This window comes from Geotrypetes seraphini, chromosome 9 (genome assembly GCF_902459505.1).
Source record: "Geotrypetes seraphini chromosome 9, aGeoSer1.1, whole genome shotgun sequence".
In the NCBI taxonomy this organism is placed as follows: Eukaryota; Metazoa; Chordata; class Amphibia; order Gymnophiona; family Dermophiidae; genus Geotrypetes; species Geotrypetes seraphini.
In genome coordinates this window covers 140,010,827-140,032,660 of record NC_047092.1, presented here as the reverse complement: position 1 = coordinate 140,032,660, position 21,834 = coordinate 140,010,827, and the positions used below count along the sequence as shown (strand labels likewise).

The 21,834-nt window shown below is 42.5% G+C and overlaps 1 protein-coding gene across 2 annotated transcripts in view; it reads left to right on the top strand.

Annotated features, from left to right (window-relative positions):
* The window catches only part of SPSB4 (splA/ryanodine receptor domain and SOCS box containing 4), a 215,701-nt gene that overhangs the window by 326 nt on the left and 193,541 nt on the right, over nucleotides 1–21,834 (top strand). The window contains exon 1 of one of the 2 annotated variants that reach the window (XM_033959106.1): nucleotides 43–768. The exons of the other annotated variant lie outside the window; for it this stretch is intronic. The gene's annotated coding sequence lies outside the window, so the exon portion shown is untranslated. Of the gene's footprint in view, nucleotides 1–42; nucleotides 769–21,834 lie in introns of those variants that run through there. 2 annotated transcript variants of the gene reach the window in all.

The window sequence follows — 21,834 nt, the reverse complement described above, 5'->3', positions numbered from 1 at the left end:
GGGGGCGTCACCATCTGTTCTGAATTCCCTGGTCATTGGATTAGTAGCCCTCGGCGATGAGATCAGCGGGATCAGCTTTCGCGATGGGGTAGCGCGGCTGAGGCTGCAGGCTCTTCCTATCTGAGCCGAGGCTTTCTCTCTCTTGGCGGAGGGGGAGCGGACGAGGAGCCGGGGGCTGCCGCTCTTCCGACCACCAAGCGCGTTAGCCTGGCGAGGGATGCTTAATGCCCCCTTGGAAGGGGCACGGGGGCGGACCGAGTTCTGTTCTCGTCGGAAGGGAGCCCCGGCCACACTTTTTGAGCGCCCTTTGCGTTCGCGGAGGACAGTTGGCGAAGAGTTTCCCGGTTGCCTTTGTGCGCCCCTCAGCCGCTGCGAGCGGGTGGTGAAGTCCTCTGAGCAAAGGGAAGGGTCTCTCTCGCTCTCTCTTCTTTTTTTATTGTTGTTTTTTTAATCGCCCGGTTTCGAGATTCAGCAAGAAGGTGGCTCTTTCTCGGTTCTCCGTCTTTTGAAAAAAACAAAAAAAACTTTTATTACCCCGTTCTTCGGTGCCTTTTCTGCTTCGGATCTGGCTTTTGAAATAAGGAAAAGGCGCGTTTCCTGAAATGTTTTAACAGCTGCGAGTGGGGAAGGTTAGTTTTGGCTCGAGCGAGAACATACTTGAAGAAAAATACCAGTTCAAGATATTTTTTTTTTTTTTTTGCCTCCTGGTTCTTCTTATTTCCCTGGATTTCCCGACCGTTTACACGGATTGCGTAATTCGGTTTTATGGTAAGTTCCATGTTTTTGGACGCCTTTCAAAGCGTGCCTGTCCTTTTTTTTTCCCTAGATAAATATATATTGCACGGGCTTATACACACGATATCTTCTTTTGATCTGTTGTGGCTCCAATAAGCAAGCTGGTACCGTTAATATGGGTAAAAAAAAAAACCAAACAAAAAACAAGTCGTTCTTAGACTTTCAGGCGATTTATTTAAAATTCCATGTCGGTTATTGTTACATTTTTGAACTGAAACGTTTTTGTAACATGTAACAGATTGCAGACTTAGACATTGGAATGCTCGCACTGAGCACATGTTTTGTCTACCCCCCCCCCCCCCCCACACACACACACACACATCCTGAGTGCAACATACAGGTAGTGATGAATGTGAAGTAAGTCCCCCCCCCCCCCACCACACTTTTATCCTGTGTGCAACGTAGAGGTAGTGATGAATGTGAGGTAAGTCCCCCCCCCCACGACATACACACACACACACACACACTTTTATCCTGTGTGCAACATAGAGGTAGTGATGAATGTGAGGTAAGTCCATCTTCCAATGGGAAATAGCTTGCTTTATACAACTTCTTCACTATCTATTTGGTAGAACTGGTACTGAAGTTTATTTGCACATTGACCAGGCTTCAGTTTGTGAGTCATGTTAATTGTCCACAAATGATGCAGTAAAAAGTAAATGATGATAGTGTAAGACTGTGGTCTCAAACCCTTTGCAGGGCCACATTTTGGATTTGTAGGTACTTGGAAGGCCTCAGAAAAAAAAATAGCTAATGTCAATAGAAATGACAATTTTGCTTGAGGTAAAAATCTTTATGGTTTATAAGTCTTAATAATAATAATATTGTAATTTATAGCTAAAGAGAGGTGATCAAGAAACTGTTTCATTTTACTTTTGTGATTATGCTAAACATACAGAGGGCCTCAAAATAGTAATTGGTGGGCCGCGAGATTGAGACCACTGGTGTAAGAGAACTCCCATGGAGGCTGAGTCATTGGTTATTTATTTATTTTTTTAGTACTGTTCACTGATCTATGAGATGCTCTTAATAAGTGTGTGCTATTTTTAATTACTATTAGTATTTTCAACATAACCAAAGTTTTAAATAATTATTCATAAAGAGGTTGAGGATGTTGGTTGGTTTGGAGACAAAATAACTTTCCAGAAATATAATGGGGGGGGGGGGGGGGGAAACCCAGTAGAAAAATAAGTGAAGTTCAAAAATAGGCAAAATTGAAGGGGGTGGGGGTGTTCCAGTAAAGTAATCCTCCCTCCCTAAAATGGCCTAATGTACTTTTATGGGAGCAGAAATTCTAGTTGCTACAACATTTAACAGAATAGAATGGAACTTGATATGTGAATAAAACTAGTAAAAATACACATGAATGAGGGCCAAATCAGACCAGTGGTTTCAGAGACATCCCCCTCCAGAAATGGGCTAGTGCATTTTTCTGTGTGTGTGTGTGGGGGGGGGGGGGGAGCTTTCAGCTGTTGTAGCATAAAACATAACTTAGTAAAACAGCATTTAAAACAATTCTCCTTTCAAACTACTGCTCCCTCCCTGTTCTATTATCCCCACAACTTCCCTATCATGCACAAACTGCATTCATACCCAAATCTAACTTCCCCACACAATTGTCTTATAACCCTGCTAACTGCCAGCAAGCTTATCTGGTGTAAGGTAAAAGTATGAGTTGCACTATTAAGCCCTGTAGCTATTTCCTAAGACCCACTCATACCTTTAAAAATAATAAACTAGCTACTTTTTAACATATATCTTAATACTGCCAAACAAAGGGCAGCACTAACCCAGGTATAAAACCAGAGCATCACACATCCCACACCCAGCAATTCCAGAAAAGTGAAGATATATATTCATTCACATACATATATAGTGGGGTTGGAATGAATTACATGAACCATGCTCTTCATGCTTTCCCTATATGTATGACTTGCATAGCTCTTTGATTTAATATTTTATTGTATGTTGTATAATAAACAATGGAGATGACAACATGTATCTGTAGTCTAGGCTGAACCACAGCTGAAGATGAGGCCCTTTCAAAATTAACATAGCTTGTCTTGTAGTATTTGTTTTTAGTTGTCAATTGTTATTGTTACAAATTTTGCAGTGGGTTGAAAAAGAAAATCTCAGAATATGGTCACTGTGAAAATAAGGCTCAGAGCTGAGAGAATTAGGCTTGTTTATTTTGTGCTTACATCAAGATGCAAATTTTGAGTTGCGTCTTGATTTCTTGAGACAAACCCTATTTTTCATATGCTTTATGGTGGTCTTAAAATGTGTTTTGTAAATGTGGTCAATAAAAACATTAGTAAAAGTTAAAAACAAAAAATCAAGTTTAGTCAATGGTTCTAGTATTTTTGTTAAGAAAAATATGGGTTCTTTAAACACCTTTCCTAAAGGATGCTTGAAGGAGTTTCCAAAATAATTTTGGTTAGGTAAGATCATTTTAAGTTGATTCTGGTTAGTAAATTCTTCTCTCTTGGTTCGTGTGATACTCAACAAAACATTTCACCCTATTTTTTTAGGTTTCTGCATCTAGTCCTATAAAATCTAACACCCAAAAGCTGCAGCATAGAGATCACACTTCTCCAAAACTAGAAGGATTTATTTCTGTACTAGTATAATTGTCCTTCACATTTTGGAAGCTTCAGAAATTAGTTTGGGTGAGTAACAGAGAGCATGAAAATATAGTAGCAGAGAGAAATGCACACAGTTTTGACTTATGGGATATAGAACTATCCCTGTATTCCCTTCCCCCTTCATTTCTTTTTTCTGAGGTAAGAATTCTTGTCTCAGTAGGATATTCTTTCAATTAGGTTTCAGAATTCCTCCTGAAAAGTCAGGGTAAAAAAAGAGCATGGCTTGGTTGTTTATATTGGAAGATGAAACCAAAAATATGTAATAGCTAGGGCACACTAGGTCTCTTTGTAATCAAACAAGTTGCTGTTTGAGACTGTTTAAAGTACAGAATTCCTTGGACATGGATCATCTTGTTTACTGAGCACAGCGAGGCTCGAGTTCCTTACTGAATGAAGCAGTGGTGGGAGTAGGTCCATCTTTTGCAGTTTTCCACAGCAACACTGTTTTTGTTGGAGGTTTCTTGTTGCTGAGGAAACTTGGAGGCATTTCAAACCAGCCAACTCAAATGGCTAGTATGAAATGTTCCCTGAAGGCGCATGGTACAAAAATACAGCTTTTTGGACCCTCACATGGAGAAGATGACTTTTACATTTGGAACCTGGGGTATGCCAAGAGAATTTTCTTTCTTTTTCAGGTCAAGTGAGTGACCAAGGAACTGTACAGCAACTCGGCAGTGTAGCCCTGAAGTGGGATGTAGTTGCTGTAAAAGGCAACCAAATGTATGGTGCTTAGAAGCACACCCTAAATCCCAGAAATTTTGGTTGGGTTTTTTTTTTTTAGGCAACAGCACTACTCTTTGGGAACATTTCAACAGTTGAATTTTGAGTTAACTGGCTGTAAACTTGGCTTATACGAGAGTTATTTCATAAATAATGCACACTAATTTTTTTTTAATTAACATGCTTTATTTATTTATTTTTTTCAAGTATTTCTTTACAGTCCTTCAATATAGTCTCCCTTCTTTGCAATGACTGAGTCCCAATGTCTGGGAAGCTTCATTATTCCATTCAAGATACCGTTTTTGTTCAGTTGCCGAATGTCTCTGGTACTGGCAGAAGAAAGCTCTTCCAGAGATGCAAAACAATGTCCACGCATAGGTTGTTTCAACTTTGGAAAAAGGTCGAAGTCTGGTGGACTTATTTCTGGACTGTAGGGAGCATGAGGTGTAACGCCTCCCAGCTGTATTCGTGTAGTTTTTCAATGATGAGTGGAGAACTCCATCTTCCCCACGACACAAAAAAATGTCAACAAGCTCAATCAAAAGTCAAACAAATGATATTTGTTTATGATCATGAAGGCATCATCACAGACAAAGTTTCATGTGGAAGAAGTGTCACAGCAGTGTATTATCGTGACTTTGTTTGCAAAATAATATGCAGAAAAATGCACAAAACCCAACCTCAGTTACTCTTGGCTGGGCCACTCATTCTTCATGACAATGCTCGCCAGCACATAACGAATGTTGTCATTGAAAAACTGCACGAATACGGCTGGGAGGTGTTAACTCATGCTCCCTACAGTCCAGATACGAGCCCACCAGACTTCGTCCTTTTTCCAAAGTTGAAACAACCTATGCGTGGACATCGTTTTGCATCTCTGGAAAAGCTTTCTTCTGCCAGTACCAGAGACATTTGGCAACTGAACAAAAACAGTGTCTTGGATGGAATAATGAAGCTTCCAGGACATTGGGACTCAGTCATTGCAAAGAAGGAAGACTATGTTGAAGGACTAAAGAAATACTTGAAAAAATAAAAAATAAAACATGTAAATTAAAATAAATAGTGTGCATTATTTATGAAATGACACTTGTACATGACTATGTATACAAAACTTAATACCAGAATACTAGATTTCAGTCATTTTAAAGCTGCAGCACTGCAAATTATCTTCTAAAATCAGTGTGCCTGAGTTGTATGTCATATGTTGAACTTTATTCCACTCCCTTTCTCTTTTTTGAGAGGAAGGGGGGGGGGTTGAATAGGAGATATTTAATGTGATCAAAGTCCACCTTTTTGAACAACCTTTTCTTATACCTTTGATTGTTTGGTAAAATTATGAACACAAAATGTTATCTGTGCCAGTGAATGAATGTAGGATTGGGATCATGATGGGGAAACAGGTTATTTTACTAAATTGCAAGATCTAGGAGAGATTTGGACTTTAAATATCTTGCTCTTTTTAGGAATAGATGTGAAATGACAAATGCAAAATGTAAGAGTTTTCTCATATCTTTGTAATAATGGAAACAATTTTGATTCTAGTTCATTTATCTAATTCTTTTAGTCTGCATTCCTAGGATGGTCAGCTGAGCTACCTGGGTCTATATTATGAGTTGATGTTGTATGCTACCATGCCTAAGGGTCTGGGTTCAATTTCTAGGTGAGATCTCTTAGGACCCTGTGCAAGTGCAAAATCTCCTGAAATTGCTGTGGGAATGGGTCTCACCAAGTATCTTGATTGTAATGGACTGGCCAAGTGACATGTAATATGATATAAAATATAGGGGGAAAGCCTATAGGTGGTAGGCCTATGCCACCAGAACACAATATTGTTCCAAATGAAGTAGAAACTCAAAAGATTAAGATGAAACTGGGCCCTTGAACCCCTTTTTCTAGAATAGAATGGATGTGAACCACCTTAGTTAACCTCTTGGAAAGGCAACATATGTATGCTAGATGAAACCATGAAAAATTTCTATTCATTGTGAACTGCAAATTCCATTCTGGAGAGCAGTAGTACAATAAACCCCCTTAGTTCCAAAGCATATGACAAGAGTGGAATTCTTTAATCTACTTTCCAAGATAATGACACACAATATAACCGAACTTTCAAGTGCTGGTGCTGCTTCCATACAAGAGAGCTACAGTGAGGAATAACAATTCATTGCTTTTGTGTGGTGATCCTTTCACTTTATTATGTAAGACAAGAACTGAACCTTGGCTTGTGCCTATTGAAGTGCAAAGGATTTCATGCTGACAGAAGCCTTCCCCTAGACTGGCAGAGCTAATTTAGTTCTGTCCTGCTGAGCTGCATTAATCAGGGTGTGAGCTGTAGTGGAAATTAAGGTCATGTAGGGTGATTAAAAAGAATAAAATTACTAATGAGCTAGGATTGTTGTCCTCTTTCTAGATGGAAATGATCATGAATGTTGTGAAAGAAATGGGTTAAGACTGATTGGACAGGCTTTATAAACACCTTGCCTAATTTTGCTTTTGTGGAAATATATGGCCAATTAAACGTTCATGGATCATTTTAAAGTAGCATGCTTATCTATTTTTTTTTCTTCCAGTTTTCGTAATTTTTCATCTACTGTAAAGTGCTGCATTGGTTTACAAGACGAGTTCACCTTGTTTATACTATAAATTAAGTGCACAAGATGGTATTGTCTTTGCTAAGCAAAAGTTAATGAGAGACTTTACTGCAAACTGCATTCACTTTTTGACAGTCTGAAAAAAAATTACTGTTACCTTATTTGAATTCTGAAGGCTTTTGTGATTGACGTTGGCCCCCTCAAATTGGTTTATTTCTTTTTGCTTTAATAGTGCTTGAACAATAAAGAATGTCAGTCACCGCTATACAAACTGTCATACCTTGGGTGACTTTTTTAATACGTAAGTCCAGGGGTGGAATATCTGTAACTTAAATGATAGCATTTACAACAAAACTGTGTGCCCTGGGGAAGTTGGCTTGGTGTGAAATACATTTCCTATGCAGGCCACTAAAGTTCCAAATTAATGACAATCTGAGTAATTCATTATAGAACAGTGTTTTCCTATGGGGACATGTAAATTGTATTGCTGCAGGAAGCTAAAACAAAATTATACACATACTAGGCCTACAGAAAGTCTGAGAGTCAAGTTAGAACTTTTTATATTATTCAGGATTTTGTATTAACATACAGAGCTCTTCAGATGCAGTGCCATTATCTATTTCTAGGTACAAGAATTCATCAAAATTACGTGTCTAAAGTAGTAGCATTCAATGACACTCCTCAATACTTGTATCAAGGGCAAGGTTTCTTGATGAAGATGAATTGATGGACCTGAATGTGACCTCAATTTTATCAAATGCCATGCATATTCATAGAGGGATGTCTCAAAAGCCTGAATTGTTTGCAAACTGAACTAGAAGTTACCAGTCAAACTTATTTAACTTCTAAAATTATTACCATTTTCTGTTTTTAATGTTTAAATATTATAAACTTGGCACCAAACGAATCAAGTGCTGTTGCTATATAACAGTATGTTGACATAGTCAGGCTTATCTATTTTTCTAATAGATTTTAATGTTAGGTTGGTTCAGCATCTGTCTTCTGCATCTCAGAGCCTGGGATATTACTTTGATGGAATGCTTGCCTTCCTCACCCTTCACTGGGCAGGAGACCTCAGCTGGCGTTTTCTCATGATATTATGAATCCATAAAGCCTAGTTCTAAATCCTTATCTTGTATACTTTAACTTAACCCATCAAAGATGGCTATATGTTGGCATGTTCTCTTTTCAGGGGAAACAAGAAATTTGATCTGTAGACATTCTTTTAGACTCCTTCATTCCAAGTACTCTGCTAAACGTTATGGTCTACAATTCATAAATCCCATATGCTCACTGTATCTGTCAATTTTTCTTTTTTACCTTTTAGGACATTTGATTAGAAATTCCACCAATATAGAATTTGTTCTTTGGCAGTTGATAGGGTTAATGTGCCCTATTTGAGGAAAAGGGTTTTCTGGTGCTCAGATAATCTGTGTGTGATCTAGAAATGTTCAGGAATTGTCAAATGTTAAAGATTTATCATCAAAATTGTCACCAAATTCCCTTTACTGGGTTTCGCAGGGAATTTGTTGTCTTCCTGTATTATGCTTAGTTGTATTTAACAAGATTTTAATTTTATTATGCTTTTGCTCTTGTTTTTACCAAATATCTGTGTTAATAAATTTAAGGTCATAAGTTAATAATAATAATAATAACTTTATTTTTCTATACCGCCATAGTCAGGCGACTTCTAGGCGGTTTACATTGTAAGAAGGCTGGACATTCAGGGGTAAATTCTCTATTAGTACGTCTAACATAGGCGTGCTTTAGACGTCCGGCAAACGCAAGTGTCAATCAAACGCTACTTAGGTGTGCGGTAGACGTCTCGAGAACCGCGTGGCGCAAGATAGACGCAGGTTTCTGAAACGTCATTAACACGTCTCCAATGGACCTGTGATAGACGTAGGTACGTTTTTTTTTTTTAATATATTATACTTTATTTATACTCTTTATTATCACTCATTCACCATTGTAAGTATAGGATGATGAAAAAGATAACCAAAACACAGTATACCATTTTGTAAACTATATAATAGTTGATCTAGCAATATCAGTGAGGTAGGGAATGGCAGACAGAACACTACTGTGTTGTATCTTTTTCCTCTAGGATATCAGAATTGTACAGTTTACCATTAATACAAGGAAAAAAAATATGTTATGTTTCAAAGGAGAACTAGAAGATGAAACGTACCGAGTGGGTGTTGAACTTACATTATCAGTATGGAAGATGGGAACCGGTAGATGTATGCTACACAGAAAGCTGTACAGAAATGTCATACTCACCTCCTATTAGAAGTGGAAAGGATAGGACTTTGAATACCATATAAACTTCGTTTAAGTTCCACAAAGACTGGCAGGAAAGGCACCCTGAGTCATCCAATAAGCTTTCTCTCGATTTCCCAGAGACATTATTTCAGAGAGGATAGTTTAGAAGTGATATCTTGCTCGAAAGAACACTCTCCTTGTCTTAAAACATTGCAACAATCAGCTCATTCTTCAGAACAAAGGTAAATCCCATAACTTACACTGGCCCAACTTAGAAACAGAATTAAAACACAGATTAGACCTGAATGTGGCTTCTAGTTCACAGGAAGAGGAAGTAGCAAGCAGCACAATGCTGACCTCATTGTGACATCATCAAGGTGCACCTGGAAGGTAGATATGCCACAAGTAAAAGACAAGCCGGGAGTTGAACGTGCAACCTACAGATGATCGATATAGTGCTTTTACTCACTGACCTACACCTGTGTCTCTGGTTCCCCTGTCATAGCATACCTTAGTGATGTGCCAAGGTATAATCAGCTTAGCTATCATATCACAATTAGCTGACACAAAAAAGTGGTAGCTCAATGGTTTAAAGCACTGCTTTCACTGACCCGAAATCCATATTCTCAAGTATGGTTGAATACATAGTCCAAAAGTGCTGTTTTGATCACACGCAAATTCAACTTCTCTAATGTTTTGTATCTGGTATTGCTAATGTGCTGTTTCAGATGAAAATGAGATGTGATTGGTCTGTATCTTGTAATTTTATTCAAATGAGTATTGTGTCAGCTGAAGGAGTTGAGGGTGTTAAAATCGAACTGTACTACTGAATGAATCTATTCCGTTTAGGCGCTTAACATTCGGCGTCCTATATGCTACAATAATGGCATTCCTTTGGTAAGTAATCACAACATCCTTAAATGGTTTAAGATTTTTATTGTAGAATATCATGTCATTTCATTGACACTCAAAAGTCCAGAAAAGCGATGTGAAATTGTAACACATGCAACTGCAGTTAGCTGAGATGGATCACAGCTACACCGGTATACAGAGTAAGCCACTCCTAGGTCCAAATCAACTCCCAGCCTACAGGAGGAAAGGGTACAATGTCAGTGCCTGTGAAATATTAAGATTTCCTCATGGTAGGGTAAGGCAGGATGTAGGAAAAGGAAGACAGATTCAGAGATGTAGAATGTTCTTCGGTGCACTGGAAGAAAGGAAAGTAAGGAGGTCAGAGAATAAAGGCCAGCGGTTTCTGCCATAGAAGCAAGGGAAATAAAAGCCGTCCTCCTTGTTACAGAGTCCATATGTGAGCTAAGAACCTACACACACTGGTTGGAATGTTGAAGGTTAGTAGAAGTGAGCACAAATGTCTCATACCTACCTATGCATAAGTATCAGGAATATGTCACAGGATCCGCCCGTATCGCAGGAACAGCTTCACGATGAGATGCTAGCCACAGGAGGAGGAGATCAGCTGGGCCCGAACACCTGCAAAGAGGGGAAGCATGTTAATACATTGGAAAAGTCCCCCACCTCAAACTGTCACAATACCTACAGTTACCCTATAGCTTCAGTTGAACTTGAAGTACCAGCATGGGGGAGGGGGGGGTGTGCTATAGTCTTATGCTACACAGAAACTTGTAGACCAATACCATCATTAACTCCTACAAGGTGTGGAAAGCTGAGCAGCATATAGGCTTCTGATAGCCATAGTTTTAACATTTTAGCAGTATAGGTCATCCAATCGGCTTTCTCTGAGCTTCCACTATAGATGTCATTTATACCTAAAACTAAGGGGGTGTTCAATCAACACACATGCTAACCTAACACCAGCATGTCGATATACGATTTGTTGTTGGTAAAACAACAAAAAACCAAGAGGTCCTAAACTGCTAGCTCTTACCAGGCCATCGAGAAGCGCATTACGATGCCCTTGTATGGTGACGATGAAAGTCTTGGACATCCAACCTGCAACAAGAGTATGAAAGCTGTTAGCTATTTGACATGTGGGCAATTCATCATAAAGCCTGCTAATGGAATGATATACAGGAGCAACATAGTGAATGAGGCCAAAAACAAAGATAGCTATATTTGATTCTTACCTATTATTCTACCTTTAATACTTGAGCTGCTACCAATAACTTCTTGCTTTGCTGGTCAGGGACATCTGAACTTTAACTTCTGCCTAGAGAAAGAGGCATCATCACATTCACTCACATGAGACAGAGAGAGAGAAGCTGTTTGGGGTTCACATAAATATACTCATCATTATCCCAAGAAATGGGCTCTTATTAGGTTGTCCCTGACCACCTGCCCTCTCCTACGCTCTTCTTGCTCAGGTAGAGGCCTGCGTCTAGCTTGGATGTCCTCGTCATTGTCACTGTCTTGGACCGGCTCAGGAGGGTCTGGCATCCGTCTTCTCAGCGCTAGGTTATGTAGCATGCAGCAGGCAACAAACATCCTGGACACCTTGTCGGGCCTGTACAGCAGTTGCCCTCCTGAGCGGTGTAGACATCTAAAGCGGGACTTGAGCAACCCAAACGCACGTTCCACGATGGTCCTTGTGGTGTTCAGGGCCCGGTTATATCGCTCCTCCTCTGGCTGTTGGGGACGCACAATTGGGGTCATCAACCACGTCCTCAGGGGATAGGCACGATCACCTGCAAGGAGAAACTATTAGAAAAGGGGCACATATCTGTTGTCCATTGTTCTGCATCATCCTCCAAAGTTAGCCATGACCCTGTGGTAAAATGAGAGAAAGGCGGTTAATGTAGCAAAGCTTTATCTGCAGTAGTACGTTAACTCACCAACCAGCCATCCACCTTGGATTTCACCCCTCTGGAACCTGCCACCTAGGCCGGAGTGGGCCAGGATATAAGCGTCGTGGCAGGACCCTGGGAAGCTGGCACACACATCTGTCACCTCCATGGTAGCACTACAGACCACCTGCATGTTCATGGAATGATATGCCCTCCGGTTCCTAAATTGCCTTTCAGTTTCAGCAGGTGGTCTGAGTGCTATGTATGTGCAGTCTATAGCTCCCAGGACAGAGGGGAAACGTGCCAGTTGAGCAAAACCCCTCATTGTGCGTCGCCGCTCTGCCTCACTCATCGGAAACTGGATATACATAGCAATACGCCTTAAAAAGACTTCCAAAAACTTATTGATTATCCTGGATACAGACGGTTGACTGATGCCAGCCCCAGCTCCCAGGGGCCTTTGGAAGGTTCCTGTAGCCAAAAACCCCAGGGCTGTAGTTACTTGTACATAAACTGGAAGGGAATGTCCCCTAAGAGTGGTGCGCTCCAAATCCACCTGCAGTTGCTCACAGAGATGAACTATGGTCTCCCGATTAAATCTAAAGAGACCAATACACCGCTCATCTGTCATATCAAGGAAGTTTGCCCTGGGCCTATATACCCTGGGGGCCTGGCGTCGGCCTGGGCCTCTGCCTCTAACCTGGCCACGCCCCAGGGCCACAGCCGGACCTCTTCCTCTACCTCTAACCTGCCCATGCCCCGGGGCCGGGGCCAGACCCCTTCCTCTGCGCAGCAATCTATCAAGGGCCACCACACATAAGACAAATTCAAAGTCGTCAGCTATCTCTCAAACCAACACCAGACCAAAGACACCAACTGACAAGTACACAACAAAAGGGAGAAGATGGGGGAAAGGAGAAACAATAAGATCACAGTACAAAGTCACAATATCACAAATCAAGCACCAGAAGCACGAACGCACGGGAGTCTAAAGGAGACAAAATAATGTTTTTTTAAAGCTCCTTATATACTCTCGACGCCGATGTAGCGTCTGACGTCATAGAAGCCATTAGAATTTTGAAATCTGTTTGCACGTTCATTGGGTGTGCATAGATCAAATACACCTGTAGATACTTGCAATGATTACCCCTTGTCAAAGCTTGTACCTAAAGCCATTTCTGGAGACTCCCATTCCCAAATCCCCAACATAGCTCAGTGCTTAAAAGCACTGCATGTATCTTCCAAAGGTCAGGGGTTCAAGTCCTGATTAAGGTTACCAAAGACATAATATTCTTTTTATTTTCCACCCACCCAAACATGCATAGCTAAGCTAAAATATGTGAACCTCCTGCTTCCCAATCTTCATTTATTTCATTTATAATTTGTCATTGTGTTTGGGGGAGGTGAAGTTTCATTAGGTTTACATGGTAAGCTTCTAAGCATTCTGCTGTACTTTTTTGTATAACAGCGATATCGGCGTGGTTTATGATGTAATCAACAGTGTTGATGTAGCGCGGAGCGGCCGCTGCAAGCACGCCCAAGCGGCACAAACACGTCATCGTGTTTTTTTGCGTTGTGACGTCATAGAATCGCCCGTTCTTCATACGCAGTTATTTCTCCTAAAATGGCTGCCAGGAGACAGCCAAACTTTTCCACTCAGGACTCCAGGCTGCTGGCCAGGCTGTTTCTCTCCCGGGAGCACCACTATTTTGTAGTGCCTGGCCATCGCAGGTCATACCTGCAATTCAGGGACTCATGGACCCGCCTGACCCGGCGGTACAATCGTAGAGCCTCCTGTCCCAGGGAAGTAAGTATTCCAAGTCAGGCCCTCACAATTAATCATGTAAAAAAGTAATTATGATGGAAACCTGTCTCGATCAAATCGGTCATGTTTTTTGTGATTCCTTTTTAAAACTACAATTGTGCATAATAAATCTTTTACATTGAATACTGAAATTAAAGCACATCCCAAAGGAGCAGTAGTAGGATTTCAAATGACAAATTCAGCTCCTAGAAGGCATCTATTCCATTCACAACATGCACACAACTAATTTTTGGGTCACAAGCTTCGCATTTGTAATAGAAACATCTTGAAATCAACTTTGCCAAAGGAAAACAAATATATTAAAGTGCTGCTATGTCATTTCAAATACCTTCAACTTTCCTGTATCAATCTGCTGGTCTAGGGAGATAGTGGCATGACGTTTAAAGTGACAGCGTCAGTACCCTGACGTCAGGGGTTTCAAGCCACGCTGCTCCTTCTGACCAAACTATTTTATTGCCCCTGCTGCATGATTGTAAGCTCACCAGGAGATGCTGTAATGTGGGGCAGTGCTGATAGGCTACAGCCTCAGCACCCTGGGGTTGTGAGTTCAATCCCACACTCCTCCTTGTGATGCTGGCCATGTCACCTCACCCCCCCCCCCCCCACTGTCCCAGGTACAGTAGAGAGATAGCGATGCCTCCAGCACAGAAAGGGGAAAATGCTGGAGTACGTGAATACATTCATGTAAAACATGTGGCAGAAGGGGGTGGAGGCAGGCAGCAAAGCGGATAGGGGCTCTTGGAGGGCAGCGTACTCCATTTTTATGTGCTTATAGAGGTCAATACTTAAGTAAACATGTTATGCCACAGTGCTAGATGGCACTCATCATATCCCTCCCTCTCTGTTCTTTCTCTCTCTCTCTATTATCCAGGTTGAGGATCTCAGGAAAAGGGGGCGGCTGCTGAGGCGCCAGGAGCGGGCCTTCCTTGAGGGGGTGAGGGAGGAATTGCGCGCTGAAGCCGGTGAGTAATGAGTCCAGCGTGTGTTTCTTTGTGATCAGCCTACCAGAATAAATAGATGAAAATGCTTGAGTAGCTGTAAACCATTCTTATCATAAAATCTGCAGTAAAGCTGCTATTGTGATATCATGTCACAATGGCGTTATGGTGTTCTACTTGCCTCACTTACTTACGCTACATTTTGATGTTTACAGTGGAGTAGGTGCTTTGCATCCTGTTATTAGCATTTGAAGAAAATAACGTAGTAAAGAATGTCATGTTCAAAAGTGTTGTGGACATATCTGACTGTATCCTATTTCTCTCTTGTCAAGAGCAGCGCAGGCACCCCCTCAGGAGGCCCCGCAACTAATGGAGGGAGCCCCACCCTGGTCCTCGGCGGAGGAGGAGGAGGAAGAGGAGGAGGAGGCCTGGCAGCCCTCAGGACCACCCATACCGCCTGCCCCACCACTGCCCCCTGTCCTCCACCGCCTGCCCCACCACTGCCCCCTGGACCTCCACCGCCTGCCCCACCACTGCCTCCCCCACCACTGCCCCCTGGACCCCCACCACCTGCCCCACCACTACCTCCAGGACCACCACCACCATCCCCTGTTGGACCTTCCCCTTCCCCCACCCATAGCCCTTCCCCTCACTCTCCTGCCCTTCCTGTTCCCATCCCACCCCCTTTCCTTGCTGTTCCCCCCCAGGAGCAGCCCGACCAGCCTCAGGAGGGGGTGGTCAGGGAGATAGAGCCCTACTCTGCCCTCTTGGAAGAGGTGCAGGTATTGAGAGGGTGTGTTGAGAGGATGGAACATGCCCTCTTGTGGCTGGTAGCCGAAAGAGGGCATGGTGCCAGCAGCCATACACCTTCTCAATAACTGCACCTCTTCCGCCCCCCTCGCCTGAAGTAGCTCAAGCTGCTCTTGGGGGGCACCCACCCTCTTTCCCTGCGTTATGTGTTATGTAAATAGTTATTTTGTTCAAAAGTTTAAATTTTAAAAAAAGTTTTAAATTTGAATAAAAAAATTTTTTATAGTTTAAACTTTCCTGTGTGGTTTTAACCTTGTAGCATCAGCAGTTTAGTGGACAGAGTCCAAGGTAGATAGGGGTTCAGGAGGGACTACTGAATGGGCCCTTTTCAATATAACAACAAGGTGACATATAGAAAGTTTGACAATCTTTATTGGGGTCTGTCATTCATTCTATTACCTGCTAGCCACTCTGATGTCAAATCATTGCAGAATCTAGGAAAGAAGCAAGTGAATGCAAGGGTATAGGCAACTGTAGGTAGATGACGACATCTCAGCTATGATGTGCAAAGTAAGCCAGTCCCTGTTCCAAAGTAAATGGCTACATAAGGAAGAGAATATAAGTCACTGTGGTAGATTTGTTGTTGAGGAATAGGGTTACTGCTAGTAAGAGTTGGCTCCACACCAGGAGAATCCAAATGAGACATGTGGGTTTTTCTTCCTTTCACTGAAGGTGATGGAAGTAAAGGCCACATACCTCAATCTATCCTCCTGGTTCTTGAGCTGCACTATTTTGGTTAAGCAGGTGTGGAAACCACAAAGATGCTCACAGCTGCACTGCTCTCAGTAATACAAAACTCCATCTGACAATACTGCAGTTGCCTGTCTAAGACACCTGAAAACAGAAAAGAGGAGAAGCTGGTTTACACAAGGTTCACAAACAGGGGATTCAACCCCCAAGGTCCATATCTGTCCTCCCTTCCCTGAAGCAATGTGTTAACCTCATTTATGTTGAGCTGCTTAGATGTCACCGTGGTATAGTTGTTAAAGCAATAGCCTTAACTCGCTGATGGTGTGGGTTAATATCACCTGTAATCCTCCACTGCTACTGTTTAGAACTCATGTGAGGGAATAGACTAACTGAAAACAAAAAGTTTGTGTGCATATAACAGCAGGAATGCGTGCCATGGTGTTCTATGAGGCCAACATTATCAATTTACTATTGTTCCTGAAAGTCATCAAGGATACCTGTGTGAAGAGAACAATAGAAGTGTGAAACATGTTAGCTTTGTGAACATTTATTTCACTCAACAGAAGAGTGACTCAAGTGAAGAATAGTAGAGTAAGCAAATAAAGGTTACCATATATCATTCTCACCTACAACTGTTTGGCTAGGTGCAAGCTGGTGTGCTGAGCTGCTCGTCTGGTCTCTCTCTGGCAAAAACATTGGTGATGAGCATAGTTAACCTGAAATGAAGAATAAAGAGAAACTGTTAACAAAGACCTATGTCTCCAAAATTAAACACTGAAGTTGTGGCAGAACACACACCTAGAAGTAACAGAGGTGCTAACATAGCTTTAGACTCCTTATTAAAAATTGGCAGCCATTAGGCACTCATTAGGAGTTTTCCACCTGAACCATGTACACTGATTGGATGTCCACTGAATGGCAGTGTTTCCCCCCCCCCCCAACACACCCGACCTATTCTTATCAATGAGTTAGTACACAGAACCATTCCTCACCTGATTTTAATTTGCCTCTAATTTGATTCTACAAAGAATTAACTTTAACTATGAGTAAACCCTCTCAGATGTATGAACACATCCATTTTACTTACATATCCATTTTTCTACCAGCAAAATATCTACCAGCATGGTCTTTATCAGTCTTCTCAGTCATTTTTGTCAGCCCTGTGGAATGGAGAGTAGGAGATATCAGAAATAAAATAACTATTATAAACAATAGCACACAATGAAAGCCCATAAAGAGAAGTCAATTTTTGCTGGTTGGTTTCTTTAGTTCTATCATAAGGACACCTAAGTAGCTTACAAAATATCATTCTCACCTGGACTTACTATCTGAGCTGCTTCTAGAAAAGATAAAACAACATATTAGAATATTGTTAATGGCTCTGTGGAATAGAGAGAAATGGGAGGCAGAGATAGGAAAAAAAATGTAAAAGACTAAGACAGAGTAAAGTCTCAAACATCTGCATAAGCAATAGGACAGAATAGAAAGGAAACGCTGCTCACCTGGACCTTCTTATACCCATGCGCGCCTATGTAGCGTCTGACGTCAGCATGGCGGGAAAACTTTCTCTATGCCTATTGGGCGCCATTCGGGTGCGGTTCCTTGGCCCGCTTCCTAACCACGCCTACTAACGCTTCCTAACGTGTTCTACAAGTAGCCTGAAAAGATGGCTACACCTTGCAACATGGCTCCAAAGCGAAAATCGAATTTCTTGCATGGAGAGTTGCAGATCCTTGTGGCCCAAGTCGGGGACAACTATGATTCCCTCTTTGGGAGGGAAGCTGATAGGATTGGGATAGAAGGCCAGCATGCTATCTGGAGAAGAATCTGCAGTGACATAGATGCTGTACACCATCAGGGCCGTGATATAGAGACCCTGAAAAAACGGTGGCGTGCCCTGCGGAGAGAGGTCCGGCGGAAGCAGGAACGGATTAATGCGCAGGGTCCTTGCGGCAACCTCCAACTGACTGTCCTGGAGAGTGAGGTGATGGACATAGTGTGTCCTGGAATAGGTCCTGTTGTGGGAGCCATTGATACTTCCCTGGGGCACCAAGGTAAAATCACTTTACATAGAAGCCATTGACTTGTTGGTGTTTTAACTCATATTTTATATCTTTCTAAACCACAACAGTACTATACAACCAATGCAATTCATAATAATATAATAAAAGCCATTGCCTGTTTTGATACTCTTGGAAGCCTAACATGTGGAATAAGTTGCTAATGTTCCATATGTTAGCCTGCATAATACCTTGTAAATGACCAGATGTACAGTATTGTGACCTGTGATGCAATTCAAATGATGTTCTCAGATGTTACCGCTTTCAACTAATACCAATGTGTATTTTCTTGTCTTTTTGCAGAGGCGTCCCATCCTCCTGCTGCTGATAGGGATGAAGGGGATGAGGAGGAGGAGGAAGCTGGCACATCATACGCCACCCCTCCTCCTCAGAACAGTGATACACAAGCTGCACCGGCGCCCCCCCCCTTCATCTCCACGATGACAACAGGGCAGTAGAGGAGGGGGAAGAGTTGGAGGGGGAAGAAGAGGTGGATGAGGTCAGAGCCCTGGGGGAGGAAGATTTCCATCAGGGTGATGAGCTGGAGGCCCCCCCTGATGAGCTCCACCGTCAATTGGTGGAGGTGGGCGACCACATCCACCAGAGGCAAACTTTGCTCATCAGGGAGGTGGCTGAGATAAAAGAAGCCACACATGTCATGAACCAGCACCTGGCCTCCCTGGTGGCCGAGCAGTCTGCAACACGTGCCCTGCAGGCTGCAATGCTGGAAGAGCAGGCAGGGACTCGCCGGGCCCTGGAGAACATGTGTGGCATTCTTTCACACCTTCTCCCCCAGCTCATCACCCAGACTGCCTCCCATGGGGATCCTGGAGCTCAATCCACCTCCCAGACCTCCTCCAGCCAGGCTCCCACCAGGCAGGGTTCCCCCCCTGCCACCCGTGGCCGGGGTCGAGGCCGTGGCCGGGGAAAAGGAAAGGACCCCCATTAGGACCCACTATGTCCTCTGAACACTCCCAGGCCAGTCATGCCGCATGGACCCTGGGGCTCCGCTGGACCTCCTCTGCATGTACACGCCACAGCCTCTATATCACGGTTCAGTCACTGCAGATCTTTCATCCAGATAGCCTCCTGGCCTGAGTGCCAATCTTCATCAGCTTCAACTCCCATCGAGGGCATCATAGTTGGATAATAACTATTACACCCTTCCAAGGATCTGTAGCTCTCCAGGAGCCATGTTGCTAACTTCATCTTAAGGTGCAACCCGTGCCATCTGTTGGCAGCCTGGACATTTGCCTGACTTCATCTTAAGGTGCAACCCGTGCCATTTGTTGGCAGCCTGGACATTTGCCTGACTTCATCTTTGTCACAGGAAATGAAAGACTTCTTCCTTTGAACCAGGAAGCATTTAATTTTGAATTGCACACAGCACAGTGGGTTCTCTGAAGAAGCCTCCTTGGCAAAACGCATCAGAACCCTGCCGGACCATCGCTGTATGGACTTTGAAGTTAAGTTTGCTTGCACTTTTTGAAACTATATTTTTTTGAATCATTGAATACTCACCTATGTTATGCTAAACAGAATGAAGCACTTTCAATGACCAATCTCTTTAGGGGTTTGTTCCCCATCCTGAGTTTTTTCTATTCCATCCGTGGATTCTGAGCACCATCTGAGTTAAATAAGGTATTAAATACTTCTTCAGGCTTGTTCCCTTTTGTTTTTTGTGGTTGCATCCTATATTATGCATATTTCCATCTATTATGTACAACAGCAAGTCAATGGATTTATGTTTTACAATAAAATCCATCAAATAAATGAAACATATATAGCTGACAGTGTGTTTGTGTTTCAGCTTATATTGTATTCGTTAGGTGCTTCACGGAGCTACATTGTTGTATCATGTGGTTTACAGAGGTATGTCCCAACAGTGTCATGAACGACCACTAGGCCAGTTAGGGTTTGAGGATACCCCTAATGGATATGCATAGTGGTAGATTTGATGGCTGACACCTCCATTAGATGCAGGTCTCTCATGCATGCTCATTAGGGCTATCCCTTACAATCCTCTTATCCCACCTTTCACAACCTAGCTCCCTATGCATCAACATCTGTCCCTCTCTTTTCTGTTATTTTCCTTGATGCATACCAGGGGAGGGGAGGAGAGGGCTGGAACCTACATGCCATCTCTCCATTCCACCTCAAAACCTAGTGTTTCTCCCTAATCTCCTTCCATCCCCAGTGTCAACCTTTCACCCTTTCTGTTTGCAAATACCCTTGCATCCCTAATCTCTCCTTGCCTCCATGACATCCTCCACCTCTTGCTTTTATCTTTTCTCATTCCAGACTACTATCCAGCATATCTCTCCCCCCCCCTCCCCCAAGTCTGGCCATATCTAGACACCTCTCCTGCATTCAACTTAAGAATCTCATTAATATGTATCCCATCTGGTGCAGTAGCTGCCTTGGTTGATGACATATTTCCCATATTTAAACACAGATTCCCATCCATTCCACTTGGAGTTAATTGAAAGTTGTAGGCCCCCTCCGCTCTTTCTTTTTGGTGTACTCTGCTAATATGGAAAATGGAGGTGGGGCAGACCATGACATTATGAAAGCAGGGAGAGTGGTGGGTGTGGGCATCTGTGTGTAACCTGACCTGGCCCCTTCTTTTCCCTAACAATTTATTCCCCTCCACACTTAACACAAAACCTAAGTCCTCAACAATCCCTCACACCAACACCCAGAAAAATCCATAAACTAAAGAAATACAGATAATGGGGGTGGGGAGGAGTGTCAAAGGCAGAAGGGAGTATAAAGGAGAACAGGCAAGTCATAGCACAAAGTTTCATCATTGAGGAAACGGAACACCACAAACACCAACTCACATGAGGGGGGTCTTACATAGGAAAAATGGCTGTGCCAAAGCTTTCTATATACTAAAGCACGCCTAATTAGCGTCTGACGTCATAGGAACCGTTAGGATTCAAATCTAATTGGATGTGCATTGGATGTCGTTTTGCAATATACAGCTGTAGTGACGTTGTAGTCATTTCCTTCACATCTCTAAGCTTTGATACGAAGCTCTATGTTCTAAATAAAGTTACCTCTATAGCTCTATGCCTTAAGGCATTGCTTTTCATCTTCCATACATCAGGGGGTTCAAGTCTTGAGTAAGGTTAGCAAATAGGTTATATTCATTTCTCAGCCAGGACACCTGGTAACTCTTTAGCCTTGCCTTTACATATCAATATTTTGCTTCAGCTTTTATTATGTGCAGCCCATTGTCTAGTATTTAATGCAACCTGTTCTCTCTCATGCTGAACACCCTCCCCCACCAAAAACATCCCCCCCTAACTGGATCATTCTTCAACACCTGTCTAAGCCCTCTAAAGTTTGATTTAACTCATAGCTGTTGGCCAATGCCTATATTGCATCAAAAGAAACACATTCCTACTAGAATGGCTTGTAGTTAGGAGTAAACGAAAGTATCTCATGCACCTGTGGCTGCAGAATGCTGAGGAGAAACAGCAAATTCCACCACTTCTGAGAACTGTTAGGATGCAAGGAAACAAAAGTGAACAACAAACAGCACTGCAATCGGCTCTCTTTTTTGAAAGCAAAGAAAAAACAGCACACATTCTCAGCACTTAAAAAGAGAATAAACAGATACACACCTTAACATTCAAGCTTCCCTCATTGCAAAATGGAGGTCTTCAGTTGCACAAAACTGACCTCATTGTGACCTCATCATTCTGCACCTTCAAAGTAGTATGCC